The 23,085-nt window shown below is 35.3% G+C and overlaps 1 protein-coding gene and 1 long non-coding RNA gene across 6 annotated transcripts in view; one reads left to right on the top strand and one right to left on the bottom strand.

The window, feature by feature from the left end:
* Positions 1-23,085, bottom strand: part of LOC133075216 (uncharacterized) — a 364,589-nt gene that overhangs the window by 329,659 nt on the left and 11,845 nt on the right. The window contains exons 2-3 of one of the 3 annotated variants that reach the window (XR_009697331.1): positions 20,395-20,553; positions 18,067-18,125 (exon numbers count right to left, since the gene is read on the bottom strand). The exons of 1 other annotated variant lie outside the window; for it this stretch is intronic. This is a non-coding gene — a long non-coding RNA (uncharacterized LOC133075216). The remainder of the gene's footprint in view (positions 1-18,066; positions 18,126-20,394; positions 20,554-23,085) is intronic. One more of the 3 variants, XR_009697329.1, reaches the window with a different exon arrangement.
* Positions 20,692-23,085, top strand: part of RBBP8 (RB binding protein 8, endonuclease) — a 96,062-nt gene continuing 93,668 nt past the window's right edge. For 2 of the 3 annotated variants that reach the window (XM_061169310.1, XM_061169309.1), the window contains exon 1: positions 20,692-20,783. The gene's annotated coding sequence lies outside the window, so the exon portion shown is untranslated. The remainder of the gene's footprint in view (positions 20,784-23,085) is intronic. The other variant, XM_061169311.1, reaches the window with a different exon arrangement.

The raw sequence follows: 23,085 nt of genomic DNA, 5'->3' as shown, positions 1-23,085 counted from the left end.
ACACACACACACACACAATCCAATTTAAAAAATGGGGGTCAAAACGCACAAACTTCCAGTTATAAAATAAACGAGTCCTGGAGATGTAATGTACAGCATGGTGACTATAGTTAATAATACCGTATTGCATATTTGAAAGCTACTAAGAGAGTAGATCTTTAAAGTTCTCATAAGAAAAAAAATTTTGTAACTATGTATGACGATGGATGTTAACTAGACTTATTATGGTGATCATTTTGCAATATATACAAATATCGAATCATTATGTTGTATACCTGAATGTAATATAATGTTGTATGTCAATTATACCTCAATTGGGAAAAAAGAACAGTTCCTGGCTTACAGTAGATGCTCAAAAAATATTTGCTGAATGAAAAAATGAAATCTAATCAACAAACCTCTAACAAAATCTAATCAACAAAACCTCCAACAAAAATAAAATCTAATCAACAGATCTAATCAACAAATCAAAAAAATGAAATCTAATCAACAAACCTCTTCTTACTAAGTGTAGAATTGCTAATACTATGAGAAAAATGATGTACTAAACACTCTAACTTGCTTGATTTAACTTCACTCACTACTTGCAGAGGACTGTCTAGAAAGAGAAATGTGACAGATGGCTAAGTCCCCAACTTGATGCCAAAAAAAATTTTTTAATAGAAAACAAGAGAGATCTCTAGTCAACAACCTAAGTTTACAACTTATTGAACTAGAAAAAGAAGAACAAACTAAATCCAAATCTAGAAGAATGAATGAAATAATAAAGATTAGAGCAAAGATAAGTAAAATAGAAAATAGAAACACAATATAGAAAATCAGTGAAACCAAAAGTTGGTTATTCAGAACAATCAACACAATTGACAATCCTTTAGCTAGATAGACTAAAATTCAATTACTAAAATTAGAAATGAAAGTGAGGACGTTATTACCAATTCTACAGAAATAAAAAAGATTGTAAGAGAGTACTATGAACAAGTTCATAGCAGCATTATTCACAATAGCTAAAACATGGAAGCAATCCAAGTGTCCCTTAACAGATGAATAGATCAGCAAATGTGGTATATACACACAATGGAATATTATTCAGCCTTAAAGAGGAAGGAAATTCTGCAATATGCTACAACATGGATGAACTTTAGGGGCATAATGCCAAGTGAAATGAGCCAGTCACAGAAAGACAAATGCTCTATGATTTCACTTATATGAGATACTTGGACAGCAAGCAAGGAAAGGGGGAGCCCAGTCATACTTCCACAAGGAACTGAATTCTGCCACAACCATATGAGCTTGAAAGAGGACTTCAGCTCTACATGAAAAGACAGCCCAGACAACACCTGGATCTTTATCCTTGTAAAGGATTTCTACCCAATAGAAATGAAAATATATGTTCACACAAAAACTTGTCCACAAATGTTTTAGCAGCATATTCTTAATAGCCAAAAGGTAGAAACAACCCAAATGTCCATCAACAAACAAATGGGTATACAAAATGTGGTATATCTGTACATTGGAATATTATTTGGCAATATAAAGGAATGAAGTTCTGATAAATGCTACACCATTGGTGAACCTTGAAAATATACTATGAAAAAAGCCAGAAACAAAAAAACATTTTGTGTGATTCCATTTATATGAAATGTCCAGAATAGGCAAATCTATAGAGACAGAAAGTAACTTAATGGTCTAGAGCTTAGGGGATGAGGGGTTGGGGGTGTTAGCTAAAGGATACAGGGCTTCTTTTTAAGGTGATATAAACATTCTAAAAATGATTCTGTTGATTGATGCACATATTTTTAGTGTCATATCTAAAATCCATCGAATTGTACACTTTAAATGAGTGAATTGTATTATGTGAATTATTTCTCAATAAAGCTATTATTTTTTTATGGATTAAATGTAAATCCCAAACTGGAAAGCACACAATAACTGAAAAGAAAAATTCACCAAATGAGCATAACAGCATATTGGAGATGGCAATTGAAAGAGTCAGTGAACACGAAGACAAATTAATAGAAATTTTGCTTTTGTGAAGAGCAAATATAAAAATGATATAAATACATAAAGTGGTTGAAAGTGAAAGAATGGAAAAATGCATGCCATGCAAATAGGAAATATAAGAAAGCTGGTATGGCTATATTAATATTAGACAAAGTAGGACTCAAGATAAAGAATACTACAAGGGATAAGGCAGGAAATTTCCTGATGATAAAAAGGACAGTTCATTAGGAAGACCTAACAATCTAAATATGTATGTACCTACTAAGAGCTTCAAAATTCATTAAGCAAAAATTAACAGCAATAAAGAAACAGACAAATCCACAAACAGTACTGGACATTTTTAATAACCGTCTCTCAGTAACTGATAAGACAAGTAGACAAAAATTCAGCAAGGAAGTAAATGATAAATCATATTGACCTAATCAATGTTTATAAAACACTCTATCCAGTAACTACAGAATGCACATTCTATTCAAGTGTACATGGAAAGTATACTAAGGTAGGTATATAGTAGGCTATAAATCCTCAACATTTTTCAAAAGTTTAAAATCTTGCACAATGGAATTAAATTAGAAGGTTATTATAGTAAGATATCTAGGAAACCCACGAACATTTGGAAATTAAATAACACAATTCTATGCAATACTGAAGTCAAAGAAAAAATTCACAAGTTAAATTTAAAACATTTCTGGTGTGCTCTGTAACACCCTTCTGCTGCCTTTTCCAGGGGTGGGAAAAGAGTGGAGACAAAGGCTGACGAGGGTCTAATCTAAATTTAGTCTTTTGCCTTCTTTAAACTCTTATTTTGAAATAACTACAGTTTCAAAAAAAGTTGCAAAGGTAGAACAGAGAGGTCGCACCTATCCTTCACTCAGTTCCCCCCAATAGCTACATCTTAGTAACTGTGTATAGTTACTCAAAACCAGGAAATCTCAAAATCAGGATAGTGACAATGTCACATGTATACATTCCTGTGTGTACATTTGATCATGTGTACATTCATGGAACCATTACCACAATTAAGATACAGAACTATCACCACAAATAAGTCTCTTGTGCTATCACTTCATAGTCATACTCTCCCCCTACCATCCCTAAACTCTGGCAACCACTAATTTGTTACATCCATCTCGTAATTTTGTCATTTCCAGAATTTTATATAGATGAAATTCTATAGTATGTGGCCTTTTAAGACTGATGTTTTTTCACTCAGCATAATGCTCTTGAAATCCATCCAAGTTATTGCATGTGTCAATAATCCATTCCTTTTTATTGCTAAGTAGTATTCCCTGGTATGGATACAACACCATTTGTTTAACTAGTCACCTATTGTAGGACATTTTTGTTGTTTACAGTTTGGAGCTCTTACAAATAAAGCCACCGTGAATTTTTACGTAAAGGTTTTTGTGTGAACATAAGTTTTCATTTCTCTGGGATAAATGCCAGGAGTGTGACTGCTGGGTTATATGTTAAGTATATGTTTAGTTCTTTAAGAAACCAATGAACTATTTTACAGAGTGGCTGTACCATGTTACCTCCCCACCAGCAATGTATGAGAGATCTAGTTTCTCTACATCCTCACGAGCATTTGGTATTGTCACTATTTTTTTTTAATTTTAGCTAACATAATAGGTGTGTTAAGAATATTTCATTGTGGTCTTAATTTGCATTTCCCTAATAGCTAGTGATGTTTAATGTTGAACATCTTTTCATGTACTTGTTTGCCATTTGTATAAACCCTTCAGTGAAGGGAAGAGTATCAAAGTCACCTTGGAAAAGAATTATGTGGAATGGGCAATATTGTTGCTGCCATTTTTAGAAAATACAGTCTGATACAGGCTACTTGGAAAAAGTGGATATTAAGCTGAGCAGGATTTGGATAGGCAAGTAGCAAGGAAAATCATTTTGAGTGTATAATGTTGTATGTACTCTATCATTAAGAAATTTTAAAGAATGCAGCATTCTTATTTAGTCAAAAATGTATAACCAGAACAAAAGATATGGAGATATGTGGGACAGGGCACACCAATTTCACATAGTAAAACCTCCTGAAAAGATCCTTTATTAATCTATTTCTCCCAAAACTCACTCCCTCTGGTAATTGTCATATCTTTTCAACCTCCACTCCTTCTCCTCTCCTCTGCAGCCCTACACATCAACCTGTCTCTCTTCTCCTTCTTTATAAAAAGGAGAATGTTACTTCCTTAACTTCTCCCAAACTCTTCTAACATCAGTTCAGAAAAAAATAAAAGGATTATATCATAACCATTCATCCTTCAAATGTTAGGGGAGGAAACACATTCCATACGATATGCAAGGTAACCTGGGGGAGGAGCAGGAGTTCTACAAACAGAAAGAGATAATACCCTAATTTTTCACTGGTTTTCAGTATATAAGCAATGCATTTCTGTCTATACATGCCTAATTAAGTGCATTTATGGATTATTAAACGTAACCCTCAAATGATGGCTTGAAAAGGCAAAGAAAAGGCAAAACAAAGATAACACTAACAAAGCAAGCACAATACCAAACAACAAGAAAGCGGATAAATCTCTTCTTCATCAGCCTACCTTCATTTAAAAACAGTAACAGTATAATCAAATCTGGCAAGAAGCCAGCCAAAATAATTTTAAACTACTTCTTAAATTATTTAAATAATTGCAGTTATCATTAACAATGAATTTTATTATGTACTGAGATGTTACTAGTAATACAGGTACATGTATATAATTTATAAATAAATAAAAATAAAGATTAACAGTCAGAAAGGTTTCAAGACCGCTGGGCTAAGGCATGGGTAGCACCATTCTCTCCACCCCTCTTACCCTACCCTACTCCCAGGTTAGACTACTTTTATGAAGGTCAGGCTGCTGCTTTGAGCACCTTCACAGACTCCTTGAGTTCCTAAGTTTCTCTGTTCCCTCTTCCCCCAAGGTGCCTGGAGGAAATCTGGCCTTGGGTACCAACTGAATGACTTGAGCCTGTTTTCCTTTGCCTCAATACTAGATAGATTTCCTGAGTTTCCACCTCACAGTCTAGTTCTTCCACTCAACTTCCAAAGCTGGGACCAGAGCCAATCTTCTGGGTTGAGTATGGTTCATCATTTTGATCCTGATACCCACCTGGCTGTCCTCTCCCTGGTACCTAGGAAAGAGCCTGGCAGCCTATGTAGCTGGGACAGAACTGAGAACAGGGCAAAGAATGCCAACACCTACAGTTCTAATGAGTCATTTATGATAACTTGCCCTGAGGATAAAGTTCTTAAAATCTAAAGTTAAGAATAAACTTCATTTACAGGTATTTTTAAAAATAATAATGTAGCCTTAATAGAAAAATTAAGAACCAACTATCAAGTACCAAGTGCTTTCCCAATATAAAGATACATTTACACTGATACTTTTTGAGTCCCACATTTTATTGGTCTGTGAGTTCCTTCAAGACAGGGACCATGCCTCATGCATCTTTGTTTCCCCAGGCTTAGCACTGAAAATAATAATTAGTATTATTTGTAACTCTTGCTACTACTTTTTAAACATTGACTATGTGCCAGGCTCTTGCTAAACACAATGCAAATATCCCATTTAATCCTTTTAATAATCTTATTATCCCTCTTCATGGATGAAGAAACTAATCTCACAAGCCCAGTAATTTACCTAAGAATTTAACAACTAATACATGGTTGAACAGGGATTTGAACACAGGCCTTTCTCATTTTGAAACCCAAACTCCTAACAACTATACTATAATGCCAAGGAGGAAAGAATTGGAGTGGTAGGAAGAGAGAAGCTTGCCACTGCCTTCCAAGCCAGAAGTAAAAGCATGTTGCTACTTAGAAAATGTGACCTCCAGCCATGTTTCCGGCTAATTACAACTTCTCTGGCACTAAAGACACTGGTCATTATACTCTCAGACATAGGAAATCTCTAACATGTGTCACAGCAAAAAATAAGTAGTAGTGACACAGGCATAAAGGTAAAGAAAAAAATACATGAACTTTTGTAAAGGTGGCTGAGGTTACCTTTCCTTGGTAAGTCTAGTTATTTATCGCTGGCACGTAAAGTGAAGCTATTTGCAAATTCATATCTTTTAATTTGGCACAAGGCAGCAATTTAAAGGAAGAAACTATGGGTGGAAAAAAAAGAATCACTGCTTACAGCGGCACTTAGAACCAGAGTGATGCAATTTTCATTGCATGTCTCCTCAAGTTGGAGAATTCATTAGCATCTACGTAGTACTTAGGTAATTTCAGACAAAGCAAGTTGCAATATTTAACCATAAGTTCATTTTGCTTTGTAGTTCTATGACTTCACATTAGAAGTTTGAGTACACCAATTACTTCCACATTAAATACAGATATAAAATACCCATTTCACGTTCTTTCTCTAAGTCTTGATCAATCATAAAATTTTCTCAGTAATAAATTCTCAAGGGTTTATTCTACTATTTAAGTTAGTTTTAGTCATAAAAATTGGAAAATATACAATATTGTCCTTTTCAATTCTAAATAAATTTTAATTTACACTATTTACACTGGTTTTTTAATGGTAGATAATGCTTAAGGTGACTGACCAGCTCCTAACTGTTCTCACTTCACTGGAAACTAGTCAACAAGGATGGGCCCCATCAACCTGATATGTACTAAATAATCTCACGCTGGCAAGCGCTAACTGATCAGGGGTAGATATATAATCTCAATTCTGTCAATCTGATTCTCTGTCCTGGGGATTTGGAATTGGAACCCAATTCTAATCCGCTAAAGCTGCTTGCTTAAACTGACTTGCTATAGAGAGGACTTTTTTCCCCCAATAAACACTAAGAAGCAAAAGTAACAAAGGTAAAACTTATACTATTTTAGAGACAAATACCAGTGCTATGGGCTAAATTAAGTTACCCCCAACCCCCGAATTCATGTGTTGAAATCATAACTCCCAGTACCTCAGAATATAACTGTATTTGGAGATAGATCTTTAAAGAAGCAATTAAATTAAAATGAAGTCATTAAGTTGGGCCCTAATCCAATATGACTGGTGTCCTCATAAAACCAGGAAATCTGTATACAGATACATACAGAAGGAAGACATGGGGAGAAGATATCCATCTATAAGATAAGGAGAGAGGTCTGGAACAGATTCTTCCCTCATGGCCCTCAGAAGAAACCAACCCTGCTAACACCTTGATTTCAGAGTTCTAGCCTACAGACTGTAAGAATATAAATTTCTGTTTTTTAAGTCACCTAGTGGTTATCGTTATGGCAGCCCTAGCAAACTAATAAAAACATAAAGGGATGTGTCTTTGTTTGAGTTGCTTAGGATAGAGTATAAAACCCTGAGGGTGTAAGTATCAGAAGAGATAGAAACAAAGGAGATAGTAAAGCTGCTCTGCATGACATCAGAAAAAATTATTTCCCTCCAGAAAAGAGAAGGAGAAAGAATTCAGCAGGGAAGTTTGAAGTGGAAGGACTATTGTGGGTGAAGGTCCAAAGGAAATTTCTCAGGAGTGGTTAAAAATATTCTCAGCAAATAGTACTGATTATATTGCTGTGATATAAACCCCAAAATCTTCAACAAAGTCTATGACATATGGAAACAGGGACCCAGAGCCAGAGGTGACCAGGAGAGCATCAGCCTGGCATTCTCCCACCCCCTTATCTCACTGGCCCTCACTCAGAAATCTGTAGAAATCTCATAGAAGTCTCCAGAGTCTCAATGGGTGTGGAATGTGGTTCATGCCAATATTATCTAAATCTCAAGTCCTGGGATATCTTAGCTGACATTTAGATCTGCAAAGAACGGAAAATGAAGTAGATTTGCAGATACATGCAGAAATGAAGGACCATGTGCCCCAAGGAGGGAGAGAATGAGAGTAATGAGGCTTTCTATTTCCTGGTTTAAATTCCTTATTTGGCCAGACTGACTCCCTGCTTTCAAAATACCTACATCCCTTTATTCTTCTTAGGATACCTTTATAACCTCAAAATAAATCTCTGCCTTTTTTGGCTTAAAGTATCTCAAGTTAGTTTCATTTGTGACAAAAGAATTTAAGATTTGTAAAATACATGTAAAGGGGTATGAAAAATAAACAGCAAAACCAGGTAGATAATTATGGGAGGTTTCAATCACACCTGCTGCTATTCCAGGGAGAATATTTGATATTACAACATACAGTAAGTATTGGTGTTATCTCATTTTTCCAAACTAGTGTCCTGCAGAATACTTCACACGGTAGTAGGTAGGAGGTTAACAAGTATGATAGTATGCTATAAAAAAAAGAGTGTTCTCAGGTCAAATATGTTTGGGAAATACTAACACAGAATAAATAGCTTGTGAGAAGTAGAGGAAATTTTTTTTTTTGGAGGGGGTGAACATAAAACTCTTCTTTCCCACTCACTGAGTGGCAGAAAAAAAAAAGTATGTTATTGAAAGGAACTTTAAAAGTAATTATTTCCTTAACAATAACACATATAAATAAAAGTAGCTAAATAATAGAAAAAATATCAATTTGAGGATCAAAATCTAGTTCACCTCTAAGGCAGTATAATGTAATGATTAAACACATGAGTTCTAGAGATGAGCTGCCAAAACCTCTTTAACTGGGACTTTCCTGGTGGTCCATTGGGTAAGACTCTGCACTCCCAATGCAGGGGGCTTAGGTTCGATCCCTGGTTGGGGAACCAGATCCCGCACGCATGCCGCAACTGAGTCCGCATGCTGCAACTAAAAGATCCCACATGCCGCAACAAAGATCCAGCATGCTTCAACTAAGACCCGGTGCAGCCTAAATAAATAAAATTAATTAATTAATTAATTTTTAAAAAAACTGTTTATTTCCTCATCTCTAAATATTTTAACACCTACCTTATCATGTTTTATGATAATTAATGAGTTATTGTATAAAAAGTGCTTAGAGGTGACAAGTACCCTAAATTATTAGTTATTATTATGAAAAAGCTATAGTCCCAACACAATATTGAAGGAGAACAAAGTTGGAGGACTGACACTACTGGACTTCAAGACTTACTATAAAGCTACAGTAATCAGGACAGTGTGGTATTGGCAAAAGAATAAACGAGCAGAATAATAGAACAGAATAGAGCCGAGAAATAGGCCCACATAAATACAGTCAACTGATATTTGACAATGGAATAAAGGAAATACAATGGAGCAAAGAAGAGACTTTTCAACAAATTATGCTGGAACAACTGGACATGCAAAAATATGAATCTAGACACATACCTTACACTCTTCACAAAAATTAACACAAAATGAATCATAGACCTAAATGTAAAATGCAAAACTATAAAATCCTTAGATGATAATATAAGAAAAACCTAGATGACCGTGGATATATCAATGGCCTTTTTTCAGCTAAATTGAGGTGATGATTTGATATATATATATACATTGTAAATGGATTCCCACCATCAAGTTAATTAGCACATCCATCACGTCATATATTTACCTTTATATTTATTTTTTAATTTTTGGTGAGAACACTCAAGTTTTACCTTTTCAGCAAATTTCAATTATACAGTACAGTATTATCAACTATAGTCACCATGTTATATCTTATGTCTTCAGACTTTATTCATCTTATAACTGAAACTTTGTACCCTTTTACCAGCCTCTCCTATTTCCCCAACCCCCAAGTTCCTGGCAACCACCATTCTACCCTCTTTTCCTATGTGTTCAAATTTTTTTAAAGTGATATCATGCAGTATTTGTCTTTGGCTTATTTCACTTAGCATATTCATACTGCCTTCCATGTTTACCCATGTTGTTGCAAATGGCAGAATTTCCTTCTTTTTCGTGGCTGAATAATATCCCATTTGTCCATTCTGTCCCATTGATCTATGTGTCTGATTTTTTTTGCCTTTTTTTTTCCTATGTGTCTATTTTTATGCCAATATCATTACTGCTTTGATTACTATAGCTTTGTAATATAGTTTGAAATCAGGGAGCATGATGCCTATAGCTTTGTTCTTCTTTCTCAAGATTGCATTGACTACTTGGGGTCTTTTGTGATTCTACACAAATTTTAGGATTGTTCCATTTCTGTGACAAATGCTGCTGGAATTTTGATAGGGATTGCATTAAATCTGTAGATCACTTTGGGGAGTATGGACATTTTAACAATATCAATTCTTCCAATCCATGAACATGGAATATCTTTCCATTTATTTCTGTCTTCTTCAATTTCTTTCATTAACATTTTATATTTTCAGTGTACAGATCTTTGTCCTCCTTGGTTAAATTTATTCCTGAGTATTTTATTCTTTTTGATGCAATTGTAAATGGGATTGTTTTTTTAATTTCTCTTTCCATTAGTTTGTTGTTAGTGTATAGAAACTCAATTGATTTTTGTACATTAATTTTGTATCCTGATACTTTACTAAATAAATTTGTTAGCCCTAACAGTTTGTTTTTTTTTTTTTTGGTGGAGTCTTTAGGGTTTTCTATATACTATATATCATCTGCATACAAAGACAATTTTACTTCTTCCTTTCTTATTTTCATGCCTTTTATTTCTTTTTCTTGCCTTATTGCTCTGGCTAGGACTTCCATTACTATGTTGAATGAAAGTGACAAGAGTTGGCATCCTTGTCTTATTCCTGATCTTAGAAGACAATCTTTTAGCTTTTCACTGTTGAGTATGATGTTAGCTGTGGGCTTGTCATATATGGCCTTTATTATATTGAGGTACACTCCTTCTATACCCAATTAGATGAGAGTTTTTACCATGAAAGGATGTTGAATTTTGTCAAATGCTTTTTAGATATCTACTGAGATGATAATATGATTTATATCCTTCATTTTGTTTAATGTGGTGTATCACATCTATTGATTTGCATATGTTGAAACATCCTTGCATTTCAGGAATAAATCTCACTTGATCATGGTGTATAATTCTTTTCATGTACTGTTGAATTCGATTTGCTAATATTTTGTTGAGGAATTTTGCATCTATACTCATCAAGGATATTGGCCTGTAATTTTCTTTTCTTGTAGTGTCTTTTCTGGCTTTGGTACCAAGACAATGCTAGCCTTATACAATGAGTTTGGAAGTATTCCCTCCTCTTCAATTTTTTAGGAGAGTTGGAGGACTGGTATTAATTTTTCTTTCAGTGTTTGTTGGAATTCACGAGTGAAGCCATCTGATCCTGGGCTTTTATTTGTTGGGAGGTTTTTTATTACTGATTCAATAAGTAACTGGCCTGTTCAGATTTTCTAATTCTTCGTGATTCAGTCTTTTTTTTAAAAAAAATGTGATCTTTTCTATTTATCTTTTTTTAAAATATTTATTTGGTTGCACTGGGTCTTAGTTGTGGCAGGCAGACTCCTTAGTTGCGGCACTTGGGCTCCTTAGTTGTGGCACGTGAACTCTTAGTTGCGACATGCATGTGGGATCTAGTTTCCTGACCAGGGATTGAAGCCAGGCCCCCTGCATTGGGAGCACCACCGAGCCACCAGGGAAGTCCCCGTGATTCAGTCTTGATAGGTGTACGTTTCTAGGAATAACCATATCTTCTAGGTCATCTGCTTTGTTGGTGTATAATTGTTCATAGTAGTTTCTTAATAATCCTTAGTATTTCTGTTATCAATTTTAATGTTTCCTTTTTCATTTCTGATTTTATTTATTTGAGTGTTCTTAGTTTAGCTAAAGGTTTGTCAATTTTTTGTCTTCCGAAAAAACCAGCTCTTAGTTTCATTGATCTTTTATATTGCCTTTTTAGTTTCTATTTTATTTATTTCTGCTCTGACATTTGTAATTTTCTTCCTTTTGTTAACTTTGGGCTTACTTTGTTCTTCTTTTTCTAGTTCCTTAATATGTAAAGTTAGGTTGTTTATTTGAGATCTTTCTTTTTCCATAACATAGTTGTTTATCACTATAAACTTCCCCCTTAGAACTGCTTTTGCTACAACCTGTAAGTTTGGGTATGCTGTGTTTCCATTTTCATTTGTTTCATGATTTTTTTAATTTCCCTTTTATTCTTTGAGCCATTGGTTTTTCAGGAGTGTGTTATTAAATTTCCATGCATTTGTGAATTGTCTAGTTTTCCTCCTGTTACTGATATCTAGTTTCATACCATTGTGGTCAGAAAAGATACTTGGTATGGTTTCAATCTTCTTACATTTGCTAAAGTTTGTTTTGTGACCTGTATGTGATCCTGGACAATATCCCATGTGCACTTGACAAGAATGTATATTCTGCTGCTGGATGGAATGTCCTGTATGTCTGTTAGGGCCATCTGGTCTAATGTGAGTGGAATGTGCTATATATGTCCATTAGGCTCATCTGATCAAATGTGTAGTATAAGACCAATGTTTCATTGTTGATTTTCTGTCTGGATGTTCTATCCATGTTGAAAGTGGGGTACTGAAGTCCTCTACTTTTTTTTTTTCAAATGAGTGAGGATGTTACTGGGAGTGGGATTAAAGTTTAAGGAAAGTAAACCATGAAATGTCAGAACCGAAAAGGACCTTGGAGAGTACCTAGCCCAAAGCCCTTATTTTACAGATATGGAAGCTAATGCTTAGAGAAAAGAACAAATTTGCTCAGGTCACCAAGTCAAATAGAATTTGGTTGAATTCATGCAATATACATTTATTGAATGCTGACTTTATGCCAGGAAGACCTTATGCTAGGTGTTGGAAGTACACTGGAGAACAGGCAGACATAGGCCCTGACCTCACTGAGTTTGTTTTTTAATTGGGTTATACTTGACATATAACATTTTATTCATTTCACATGCACAACATAATGATTTGATATATGTATATATTGCAAAATGATCACAATAAGTCTATTAACATCCATAACCACAGTTACTCATTTTTCTTTTGATGAGAACTTTTAAGATCTACTCCCTTAGCAACTTTCATATATACAGTACAGTTTACAGCTTTTGAGTTTGCTGTGGCCCCACTTGTTTATTTTTGCTTTTGTTGCCTTTGATTTTGATGTCAAATGCAAAAAACATCACCAAGACCGATGTTAAGCTGCTTACCACCTATGTTTTCCTCTGGTAGTTTTATAGTTTCAGGTCTTACATTCGAGCCTTTAATCCATTTTGAGTTGATTTTTTTGTATAGTGTTATACAGCTGGTACAGTTTCACTCTTTTGCATGTGGCTGTCTAGTTTTCCAAGCACCATTTATTGAAGAGACTGCCCTTTCCCCATTGTACATTCTCAGTTCCTTTGCCATAAATTGACAACATGCATAAACTCCCCTAATATTACTGTACTGCTGTGTATTTCTCCCTACAAATCTGTTAATATTTGCTTTATATATTTAGGTTTTTATATATTTATGTTGGGTGCATAAATATTTACAATTGTTATACCCTTTTAATGAACTGACACTTCTATCATTATATAATGACCATCTTTGTCTCTTATTATAGTGACTGAAAGCCTGTTTTGAGATAAATATGGCAACCTCTGCTTTCTTTTGGTTTCCATTTGCATAGAATATCTTTTCCCATTCCTTCACTTTCAGTCTATGTGTGCCCTTAAAGCTGAGGTGAGTCTCTTTGTAGGCAGCATTAGTTAGTTGGGACATGTTTTTTTGTTTTTTTTTTCGAAGATTGATTGATTGATTGATTGATTGATTGCTATGTTGGGTCTTCGTTTCTGTGCTAGGGCTTTCTCTAGTTGTGGCAAGCGGGGGCCACTCTTCATCGCGGTGTGCGGGCCTCTCACTATCGTGGCCTCTCTTGTTGCGGAGCACAGGCTCCAGACGCGCAGGCTCAGTAGTTGTGGCTCACGGGCCTAGTTGCTCCGTGGCATGTGGGATCCTCCCAGACCAGGGCTCGAACCTGTGTCCCCTGCATTAGCAGGCAGACTCTCAACCACTGCACCACCAGGGAAGCCCCATGTTTTTTTATTTATTCAGCTACTTTATGTCTTTTGATTGGATAATTGAGTCCATTTACATTTAAAGTAATTATTGATAAGTATGGACTCACTATTGCCATTTTGTTCATTGTATTCTGAATATTTTGTAATTCCTTTGTTCCCTCTCTTCCTTTGTGATTTGGTGATTTTCTGTAGTGGTATGCTTAGATTCCTTTCTCTTTATCTTTTGTGTGTCTACCATAGGTTTTTTGCTTTGTGGTCACCATGAGGCTTACATAACACATCTCATAGTTAAAATAGTCTGTTTTAAGCTGATAACAACTTAACTTCAAACACATACTAAAGCTCTACATTTTTATTCTCCCCCTCAGCCAACATTTTGTTTTTGATATCACAATTTACATCTTTTTACCTTGTGTATCCATTAACAAATTATTACAGTTAGTTATTTTTAATACTTTTGTCTTTTAACCTTCTTACTAGATTTATAAATGAGTTACCTACCACCATTACAACATTAGAGCATTCTGAATTTAACTATATATTTTTACCTCACAAATTTTAGTATGTTGTGTTTTTATTACCATTTATCTCAAAATACTTCCTAAGTTCCCATTTTATTTCATCATTGACCCATGAGTTATTTAAGAGTGTGTTACTTAGTTTACAAATATTTGGAGATTTTCCACACATCATTCTTGTATTGACTTCTAATTTAATTCTCCTGAGCTCAAAAACATACTTCGTATGACTTGAATCTATTTAAATTTGAGACATTTTAGAACACAGAACATGGTCTAACTTGGTAAATATTCCATGTACATTTGAAGAAACACATGTGCATTCAGTTGTTGTTAGGCTGAGGGATCTACAAATGTCAATTAAACCAAGATTATTGATAGTGTTGTCTTCTACACTCTTACTGATTTCCTGTCTACTTATGTATCAATTTTTGAGTAAGGGTTGTTGAAATCTCCAAATACAGTTACTAAATATAATTATGGATTTGTTCTGTTATCCTTTCTGTTCTATCAGCCTTTGCTTCACATATTTTTTTACTTACATGATTAGATGCATAAATGTGTAGGATTATTAGGTTTCCTTGATGAATTCACCTTTATCATTTTGAAATCACCTTTTTTGTCCTCAGTAATATTCTCTGATCTAAAACCTATTTTGTCTAATATAGCCACTCCGGATGTTTTTTGATTAGTGTTAGCATGGCATACTTTTTTGATCCTTTTACTTTTAACCTATCTGTGTCTTTATATCTAAAAATATGTTTATTGAGGGGAGTACACAGTTGGGTTTTGCATTTTTATCCAATCTGACAATCTCCCTAAGACCACTAAACTCTACCTGAGGAATCCCTCTCTTCTCTATGGCCTGGATATTCTCTCCTGGCAGTAAGCTGGAGTGATTGTGGGACTCACCTTGTTTACTCTCTCTCTAGAGATAACTGTTCTTTGTTGACTGATGCACAATGTCTTGAAAGCCATTGTTTTATACATTTTATCCTTGTTGTTTTTTTAGGTGGTAGGGTAAATCTGATTCCTATATCTTCATCTTGGCTGGAAGCAGAAATATTAATGCTTCACTCTTAATGTTATAGCACCTACAACCTTCTTCAAAGGAATGTTCTCAGGTTACTAGAACCACTTCTCATGGAGAGCTGAAAGTGCCTGGAAGTTTACAAATCCCTGGAGCAGCCAGTAGGCAGTGACTGGTTCAGGAGTATGAAAGCCTGTTCCTTTGCCTCTAGGTGGGATAAATTCTTTCTTTGTAATTTATGCTCTAGAGCTCCCTGGCACCAGGTTGAGCTAAAATCATACCCTTGCTTTTCTTATTCTCCTTTCTGGTCCTTCCTTCCTCACTCCCTAACTAGTTTCATATCGGAGCACATTTCTAATAAATCACTTGAATGTGAATCCATATTTCAGTGTCAACTTTCGGAGAATATACAACCAAAAATTAACTTGCATTTTAAAATTTCTCTTCTGTAAAATGTCTCCTTGATTGGTCTACCTTGCTTTTGCTCCCGTATTTTTTTGAATTGTTCACTTGGTCAAAAGAACTTTCGAATAAAAGTGTTGAGCTGAATAGATATTTAGAATATATCCAATCACACTCCCTCATTTAATAAATGAAGCAATTGAGGCTCAGGATGTTAAATAAATAACTAATCCATGTTTCCATACTCTAAGGACAATTGAGGCAAGCTCAAAATCAGGTTTTCCTGATTTGGGTTTATTCAGGTAAAACATGCTCTTCACTTCATTGTAATCAGGTTTTACTAGCTGTTGGATAGTATGTTGCAAACTTTTACGTATGAATATTGGCAGATATGAATGTTTATGCAAACTTTTTCTGCAGGTGCAAGTTTGTACTTGTACCAGTTTGACTGTCTTCCTCATTTTATGATCTGTGAACATTAACCCTTGGTAAAGGGTAAAGTGAACACTTGCATTTAAGAAAATCTTTTAAATTTAAATCTAAAACCAAAAACTAATCATATTCACATCTCTTTTTCTCCTCTTCTCTCTCTCTCTCTCCCCCTCTGCCCCACTTCCCTTTTCTTCCCTCAATCATAGGCAATGTGAATTTGAAGTAAAAATCACAGTACCTTCAATAACTTACTAGTGTGCAGTGACCCTATAGAGTGCTGTGGTCTTGGGACTGGTGGCCATGTTGAACTTTAAGCAAAGAGAAGAAATGGAGCTACTTCTGGATTCCATATTTCATCTTTTTCAATTTATTCTTATTTTGTAACAACACATCCTTCAGTACTTTCTTAATTTTACTTTCTGGTAGATTTCCTCAATTTTATCTTCCAACTCCTGTTGACTTTATTTCTGCCACCATATTTTTACTTTCCAATATCTCTTTTTTATTCTCCAGAAGTTCCACTTTTAGATAGACTTCTGTTCCTGTTTCACATATTCAGTATCTTCTCTTGTTTCTTTGAAGAAATTCATATAGTGGATATTTTATATTATTATTCTGTTCCCTACACTATTTTCTGTAAGTTTTTATCTACCGGTTTTTGTCTCTTTCATGTTAGATACTCTCTGTATCTTAGAATGAGGCATACAAATACTGATTTGCAACTCTGTGTGCCTAGGTGGGACTTATTTATTTATATTAGGGTGATGTTGACTGGTAGGCTTACATTAGAGTAGGGTTTCTCATCTTTGGCACTACTGACATTTTGGATCAGAAAATTATGTAGGGAAGCAGTGAGGAAGGTGGAGGATGTGCTGTCCTGTGCATTGTAAGATGTTTAGTAGCATCCCTGGCCCTTATCCAATAGGTGCCAGTAGCACAACTCTCACCTACTTTCCCCAGTTGTTTACAATCAAAAATTTCTCCAGATATTGACAAATGGCCCCTGGGGGCAAAATCATCCCTAGTTAATAACCACTGCCTTAGGGTGATGAGAGTCTTGAGAGTTTCTTGGAGAGAAATTCTCCAGTTTTCTGCTTTCAGAGTGAGGAGTTATGAACCTGGTTATCAGCATTCAGAAGCCACACAGCGGAATGGATCTGGCCATCTCACTATTCAATATAGAAACTTTGACCTAATCTCTGTGGTAGGCAGAATAATGGTCTCTCAAAGATGTCCACATCCTCATCCTGGGAACCTGTGAATATGTTCTGTTACATAGTAGAGGAGAATTAAGATTGCAGATAAAATTAAGGTTGATAATCAGTTGACCTTAAAATGGGGAGATTATCCTGGATTATACAACTGGATTTAAATATGAAAGAGGAAGGCAGCAGAAGCAATGTCAGAATGATGCAATATAAGAAAGAGTTGACTGGCCACTGCTGGCTTTTAAGATAGGAAGGGGCCATGAGCCAAAAACACAGGCAGTCTTTAGAAGCTGGGAAAGACAAGAAGACAGATTCTCCCCTAGAGCTTCCAGAAAAGAATTCAAACTGGCTGACTCTCTATATCTTAGAATGTCAACCCTGCTGACAACCCTGCTGATTTCAACCCAGTGAGACCCATTTTGGACTTCCGACCCCCAGATCTGTAAGATAATAAATATGTGTCCTTTTAAACCACTAAGTTTCTGGCAATTTGTTACAGCAGCCTTAGGAAACTAATACAATCTCAGCTCATATTTACCCTCAGCTCTGCCCGGTATTCTCAAGTCCAAAACCAACCTGGGACAATCTCTCCCAGCATGAATCAACAAGTCCTACCTGTCTTTCATCAACGTTGAAGAGGGGCAGTCTCCAGGCTTCTGGGCTGGGGAAGGGACCTAGGGAGCAAACTGTTCCTTAAGCATATTTTCAACCAATCCTCTACTTCAAACTCCCCCCCGCCCCAATACCCAAAGACTATTTAGAGGTACCTTATGCCTCCAATTCCTGAAGTTTTGCAGGATTCTGCAGAAGAGACAGACTTGCTTTTATTATTGCAAGTAGACTTCCTCCTTCTCTGTTCTGCTAAATCAGTAACCACTCATCCTCATTCCCTCTTCCAAAATTTATGGACACCTATTGTCTGCTACCTCTCTCATTCTTTTTGATCCTTAAGAGTTCATGCTGTTTTGATTCTTTACTATCATTTTAGTAGACTTTAAGAAATAATGGAAATAAACACCCATGTTCAACTACTATGTTTAACTATTCTTATTTTTAGCTGACAAAATTTTATTGGGCCCTCACTGTGTACTAGATTTTTGGATAAAGCCTCACGTGAGTTACATTATTTGAATTTTACAATAACCCTAGGGGTTAGATATTACCACTTACATTCACATTTTATAAATGAAAGAGATGCCTGATTTAGGTGACAAAGCTAATATGGAAGAGAATTGGGATGGAACCCAAGTCTTTTTGACTTCCAAGCCTATTTTCCCAACCAATTATGCAATCTTGCTAATTTTCACAAGTTACACTCTAGAGCAGGGGTCAAATCCAGCCTGTCACTTGTTTATAAAATTTATTGGAACACAGCCACCCCCATTCATTGACTACTCTTTATATCTGCTTTTGTGCTACAATGTTAGAGTTGAATAACTAAAACAGAAACAATCTGGCCCACAAACCCTAAAATATTTAATCTCTGATCCTTTATGGAAAAATCTGCTGACACCTGCTATAGAAAATAACCTTATTACTAAGTGTTGAGGTCATGGTGTCCTCAGGTACCTAAAACTTTTGTTACTTCTATCAAAGGCATTCTTTTTATTGTTCCCTCAACCTTTTGTTATCCTGCAGATAGCAATCTTTGGTCATGGTTAAAAAGGAAAGTCTCTAAACCAATCTCCTTTGTAATCTCCTATACTCAGTCATACTTGCTGCCTTTTCTGTGCTACTACCTCAGTTATTCTAATTACAGTACTTAATGCAGTTTGATTCATATAACACTTACTAGTCGTGATTCCCCTGGGATCTAGCAAGTGTTGTCCCTGAGTAGGTATTTCCTCAATAAGCATTTATTAAACACTTACTAAGTGTCTGTGCTAGACACTAGAGATACAAAGATGAATATGGCAACTTGTGATTAATATAGTCTATTTAATTAGGTACAAAAATAGAAAAGAAGCTGAACACCAGAGGCTGAGCCCATGCCCCTGCAACAACTGCAGCAGGATCACTGTAAGTATCAATACTTGGATAACATCCCAGACCTACTCAATCAGAATCTCTGGAGGTAAGGTCCAGTAATCTCTGGAGGTGAGGTCCAGTATAAACTTCAGGTTATACTTAAGCAGGAAAGTTGTAGAATCACTCCATCAGTAGATAGAAAAGACTGTTTCTAAATGTGTATCATGAGAGAGTAAGAACAAATCTCACATGATCTCTCTTAATACAAACCAATTTTTGTCAAAATGTGATCTTGTGTTGCTCACTTACTCCATCCAAACGATTAGTAGACGTGTTTAACTGGGAATCTGGACATTGCTCCCATCTCTTACTAAATTTGTCTTTTTTCACTATTGTAACACTGTACCTGGCACAGTTCCTGGCATATAGTAGTTATCATGAATTTGTGTTCAACTGTTGAATATCCAAAGTAAAACCTCTCCAAGTTGTCCTAGTATATAGAAATAGGAGTTTTTCCAATTTTAAGACTGGAATGGTATGAGGATCATTTGAGTACAAGAAAGATAACACACCCAGGCAAATGTTTGGTCAATCCACATCTTGTTTTCCTCCCTCTAGAAATGCTTCCTTCAAACTCTCAGGGCCACTGCCCTTGTGGGGAATATCAACACCCCCTCAAGGCTGAGCTAGACCAAGTGGACTAGTGGAAAGGTCAGGCATTATGGATTCTTCTTCACTGTAATCTCTTTCTAGAGGCTTTAGTCTGCAGAGCCATGGAGTACATTTAAAAAAGGATTACCTACCTCTGAGGATGACAGACTCTCAAGTTATCTACAATGAGAGGTTTGTAACAATGGACGTTTGCTGTACCTGACACAGATCTACCCCTCCCACTAGAACTCTGAATTATTTTGCTGGAGGCTACAACATTCTGAGCAGTTTGTTGGGAGTTGACGGGAGGTGGGGATAACTCACCTGGTACAAGCTTAGCAGAGCTGAGCCGCTGCAGCTTGTTGGGCTAGCCTTTGATGCAGACTGGTTGGACGGGTTCTGGATCTAAAGAAGAACCGGTCTGACTGGCCTGTTGTGCCAACATATTCTGGTGTGATTCCATGTTCCACAGACGGTAGAAACCTGCCCAGCCAGTTAAATGAAAGGCATATTAGGTTATCCACTGCACGCCTTATACAGCTTAGATGCAGCAGAACTCTTCCACATAGCAGTAGTGTCTAGCAAACTCTAGCGTGGTCCACAGAGGTGTCTCCCACTGATTTACTGTTTAAGTTCATAGCTTCAGGGAAAGTCAGCAGTGAAACACCTTCTGCTTTTGGCCAAGAGCAGAAGTTTTCTAAACAAATGGAAGGGTAAGTTAATATATTTTTTATCTTTCTCAATTTTCTATGCACTTCTAGAAGTTTAAGTTCAGAAATGATGTTTAAGAAGATATCTATTTTTAACATGGTAATACCTGCATTATATCTTTTATATAAAGCCGGTTAGATATTGTTTTATAATACTTGCATATTATGTTCATTGATTTGTTTGGATAAATGTTATTTGGTATATAATCACTTTTGCTATACTTTTTGTAAGTTGGGCATGGCTATGGTTATTAAGAAAGCTGGGTTGAATAATTTTGCTAACTATATTTCACCTATTAATGTAATGTTGCATCTTAAGCTACCTACTTCTTTGATAATATACTATTATGTTTTACAGGCTGTTGCTATATGGTAACATTTTATATGGCAAATCTAATTGTGGATAAAATAATAATTGCCTTTTTAAGGCATTAAAAAAAATAGTGCTGGCCTGCTTGGTGATCCTCAGTACATAAAAAGAACAATTCACAGCAAGAAGTGAGGAGTGTGAAAAACAAAGATTGTGGAATCTGGTAACTGATTAACTATTGGAGCTCAAAAGCACTTGCTGAGCTGAATAGAAAGGAATGAAGACAGGTTTTGTCATGCCTATTAGGTCTGAAAACCTTTTTAGGTTAAAGAATATTTGGATCTTCCTTTAATTTATATTATATTTTAAAATAATTCTTTTACCTCTCATTTTCATTGATCCAATTAATTTATTTTAGTAATTTGTGTCACTTAAAATGAAAGTTATAAATCCCTTTATTTTGGCATACCCTTAGTTATTAATATTAGGAACTGAATGTACACACCTTCTGGGCATTCAATCTAACATAACAGCTGACACATGAACTTTACCTGGGAATTAAAAATTGCTTTTTAAAACAGATTTATACTAAATACTTTCCTTTCAAGGACTATCTGTAGGCCATCATATGACTTGCCTTGAACTGAGCAAGACTGATGCATCCTTTTCATTGTCCCTTTAGAGTCTTCACTTTGTCATTATGTTCAGACTCAAAGGCTATAAGAGTTTCTTCAGGATGTTAATAAAGAATTTTTAAAAAGTGAGAATAAATGTTCAGATGAGATTGCAGTTTTTGCAGGGAAACCTTTTGGATGCTTGCCTACTCCAAGGCAATTCTGCATAAAACTACTGATATTCAACTGAATTTCTAAAAAAGCTATGTAATGTTGAATCTGCAAAAGGAATGTGCTGATTCAGCAAACCAAAAATTAATTTTATTCAGCATAAACTGTATTTGGACAATTTTTGGAGAATATGGACCAAAATTTTTAGTTAGTTGAATTTTTCTCTTTTCAGTTAGTTTTCAGGCTAAATATAGATATATGTCACTAGAGTATAGTTTTAGTGGTTCTGGTAACTATATTATATATAGTAACTTAAAATTTTTAAATCTTACTATGTTTAAAATACAGGGCTTACTCTTCAAAGATAAACTTAATTTGGGATTCCAACTTATTTATTAAGCATTTTTTATGTTTATGGTTTTGAGGAAAGCTATTTAGGAACTAGATATATATTTCATATAAAATTTGTGGGTAAAATTTCAAGTCTAACTCTACATTTTGGGGGAGGAGTCAACAGTTTTCACTTAATGGATTTTTAGTTTCAAAGATATTAAAGTCCTATTAAATATGACTTTTACGCATTTTCCATAAATTGATTCCTTTAAAATAGATACATTGTGATGTTTTGATTAAAATTAAGGATACATGGATTTATCTATAAAATTAGGAGTCTGTGTTTGTACATGTATGTGCGTATGTATTTTACATAGCCCTGCATTATCTGAGGGCCCAGGTCAAAGAGTGTTCTAGTCATTTAAAAATCTTTTTATTCTCTAAGTCTAGTTAGGGATGCATTCCTCTGTCTTTATTCCTGGCAACAGTTTCACACAATGACTCTTTTTGTCAACCATGCTAGCTTTATTTACAACTATAACCTCTTTCCTTCCTGAATATATTCATGTGTTTCCTACCAAAAGCACTTAGAATCATGACATTTTTGAGCTAGAAGGACTCTTTAAGAATAACTAATGAATTCAACTTCTCACTTTTTAGTTGAATGAAAAGCCCCAAAACGTAGCTAAATCACTACTATACAATCTAAGGGTAGAGGTGGTACCAGAACATCCCAGCTTCCTGATAGCAGCCCATACGAATATTTGTTTCACTGCTCTACATTGATTCTTCTGACTACTACATGAAATCTGTTCTGTGAGTTCTAAAGGATTTGTAAAAAGGTAAAATTGTGTTGTATAAGTTATTTTAAGGAATA

Source organism: Eubalaena glacialis, chromosome 15 (assembly GCF_028564815.1).
Source record: "Eubalaena glacialis isolate mEubGla1 chromosome 15, mEubGla1.1.hap2.+ XY, whole genome shotgun sequence".
In the NCBI taxonomy this organism is placed as follows: Eukaryota; Metazoa; Chordata; class Mammalia; order Artiodactyla; family Balaenidae; genus Eubalaena; species Eubalaena glacialis.
This window is presented reverse-complemented; position numbering and strand designations above follow the sequence as displayed.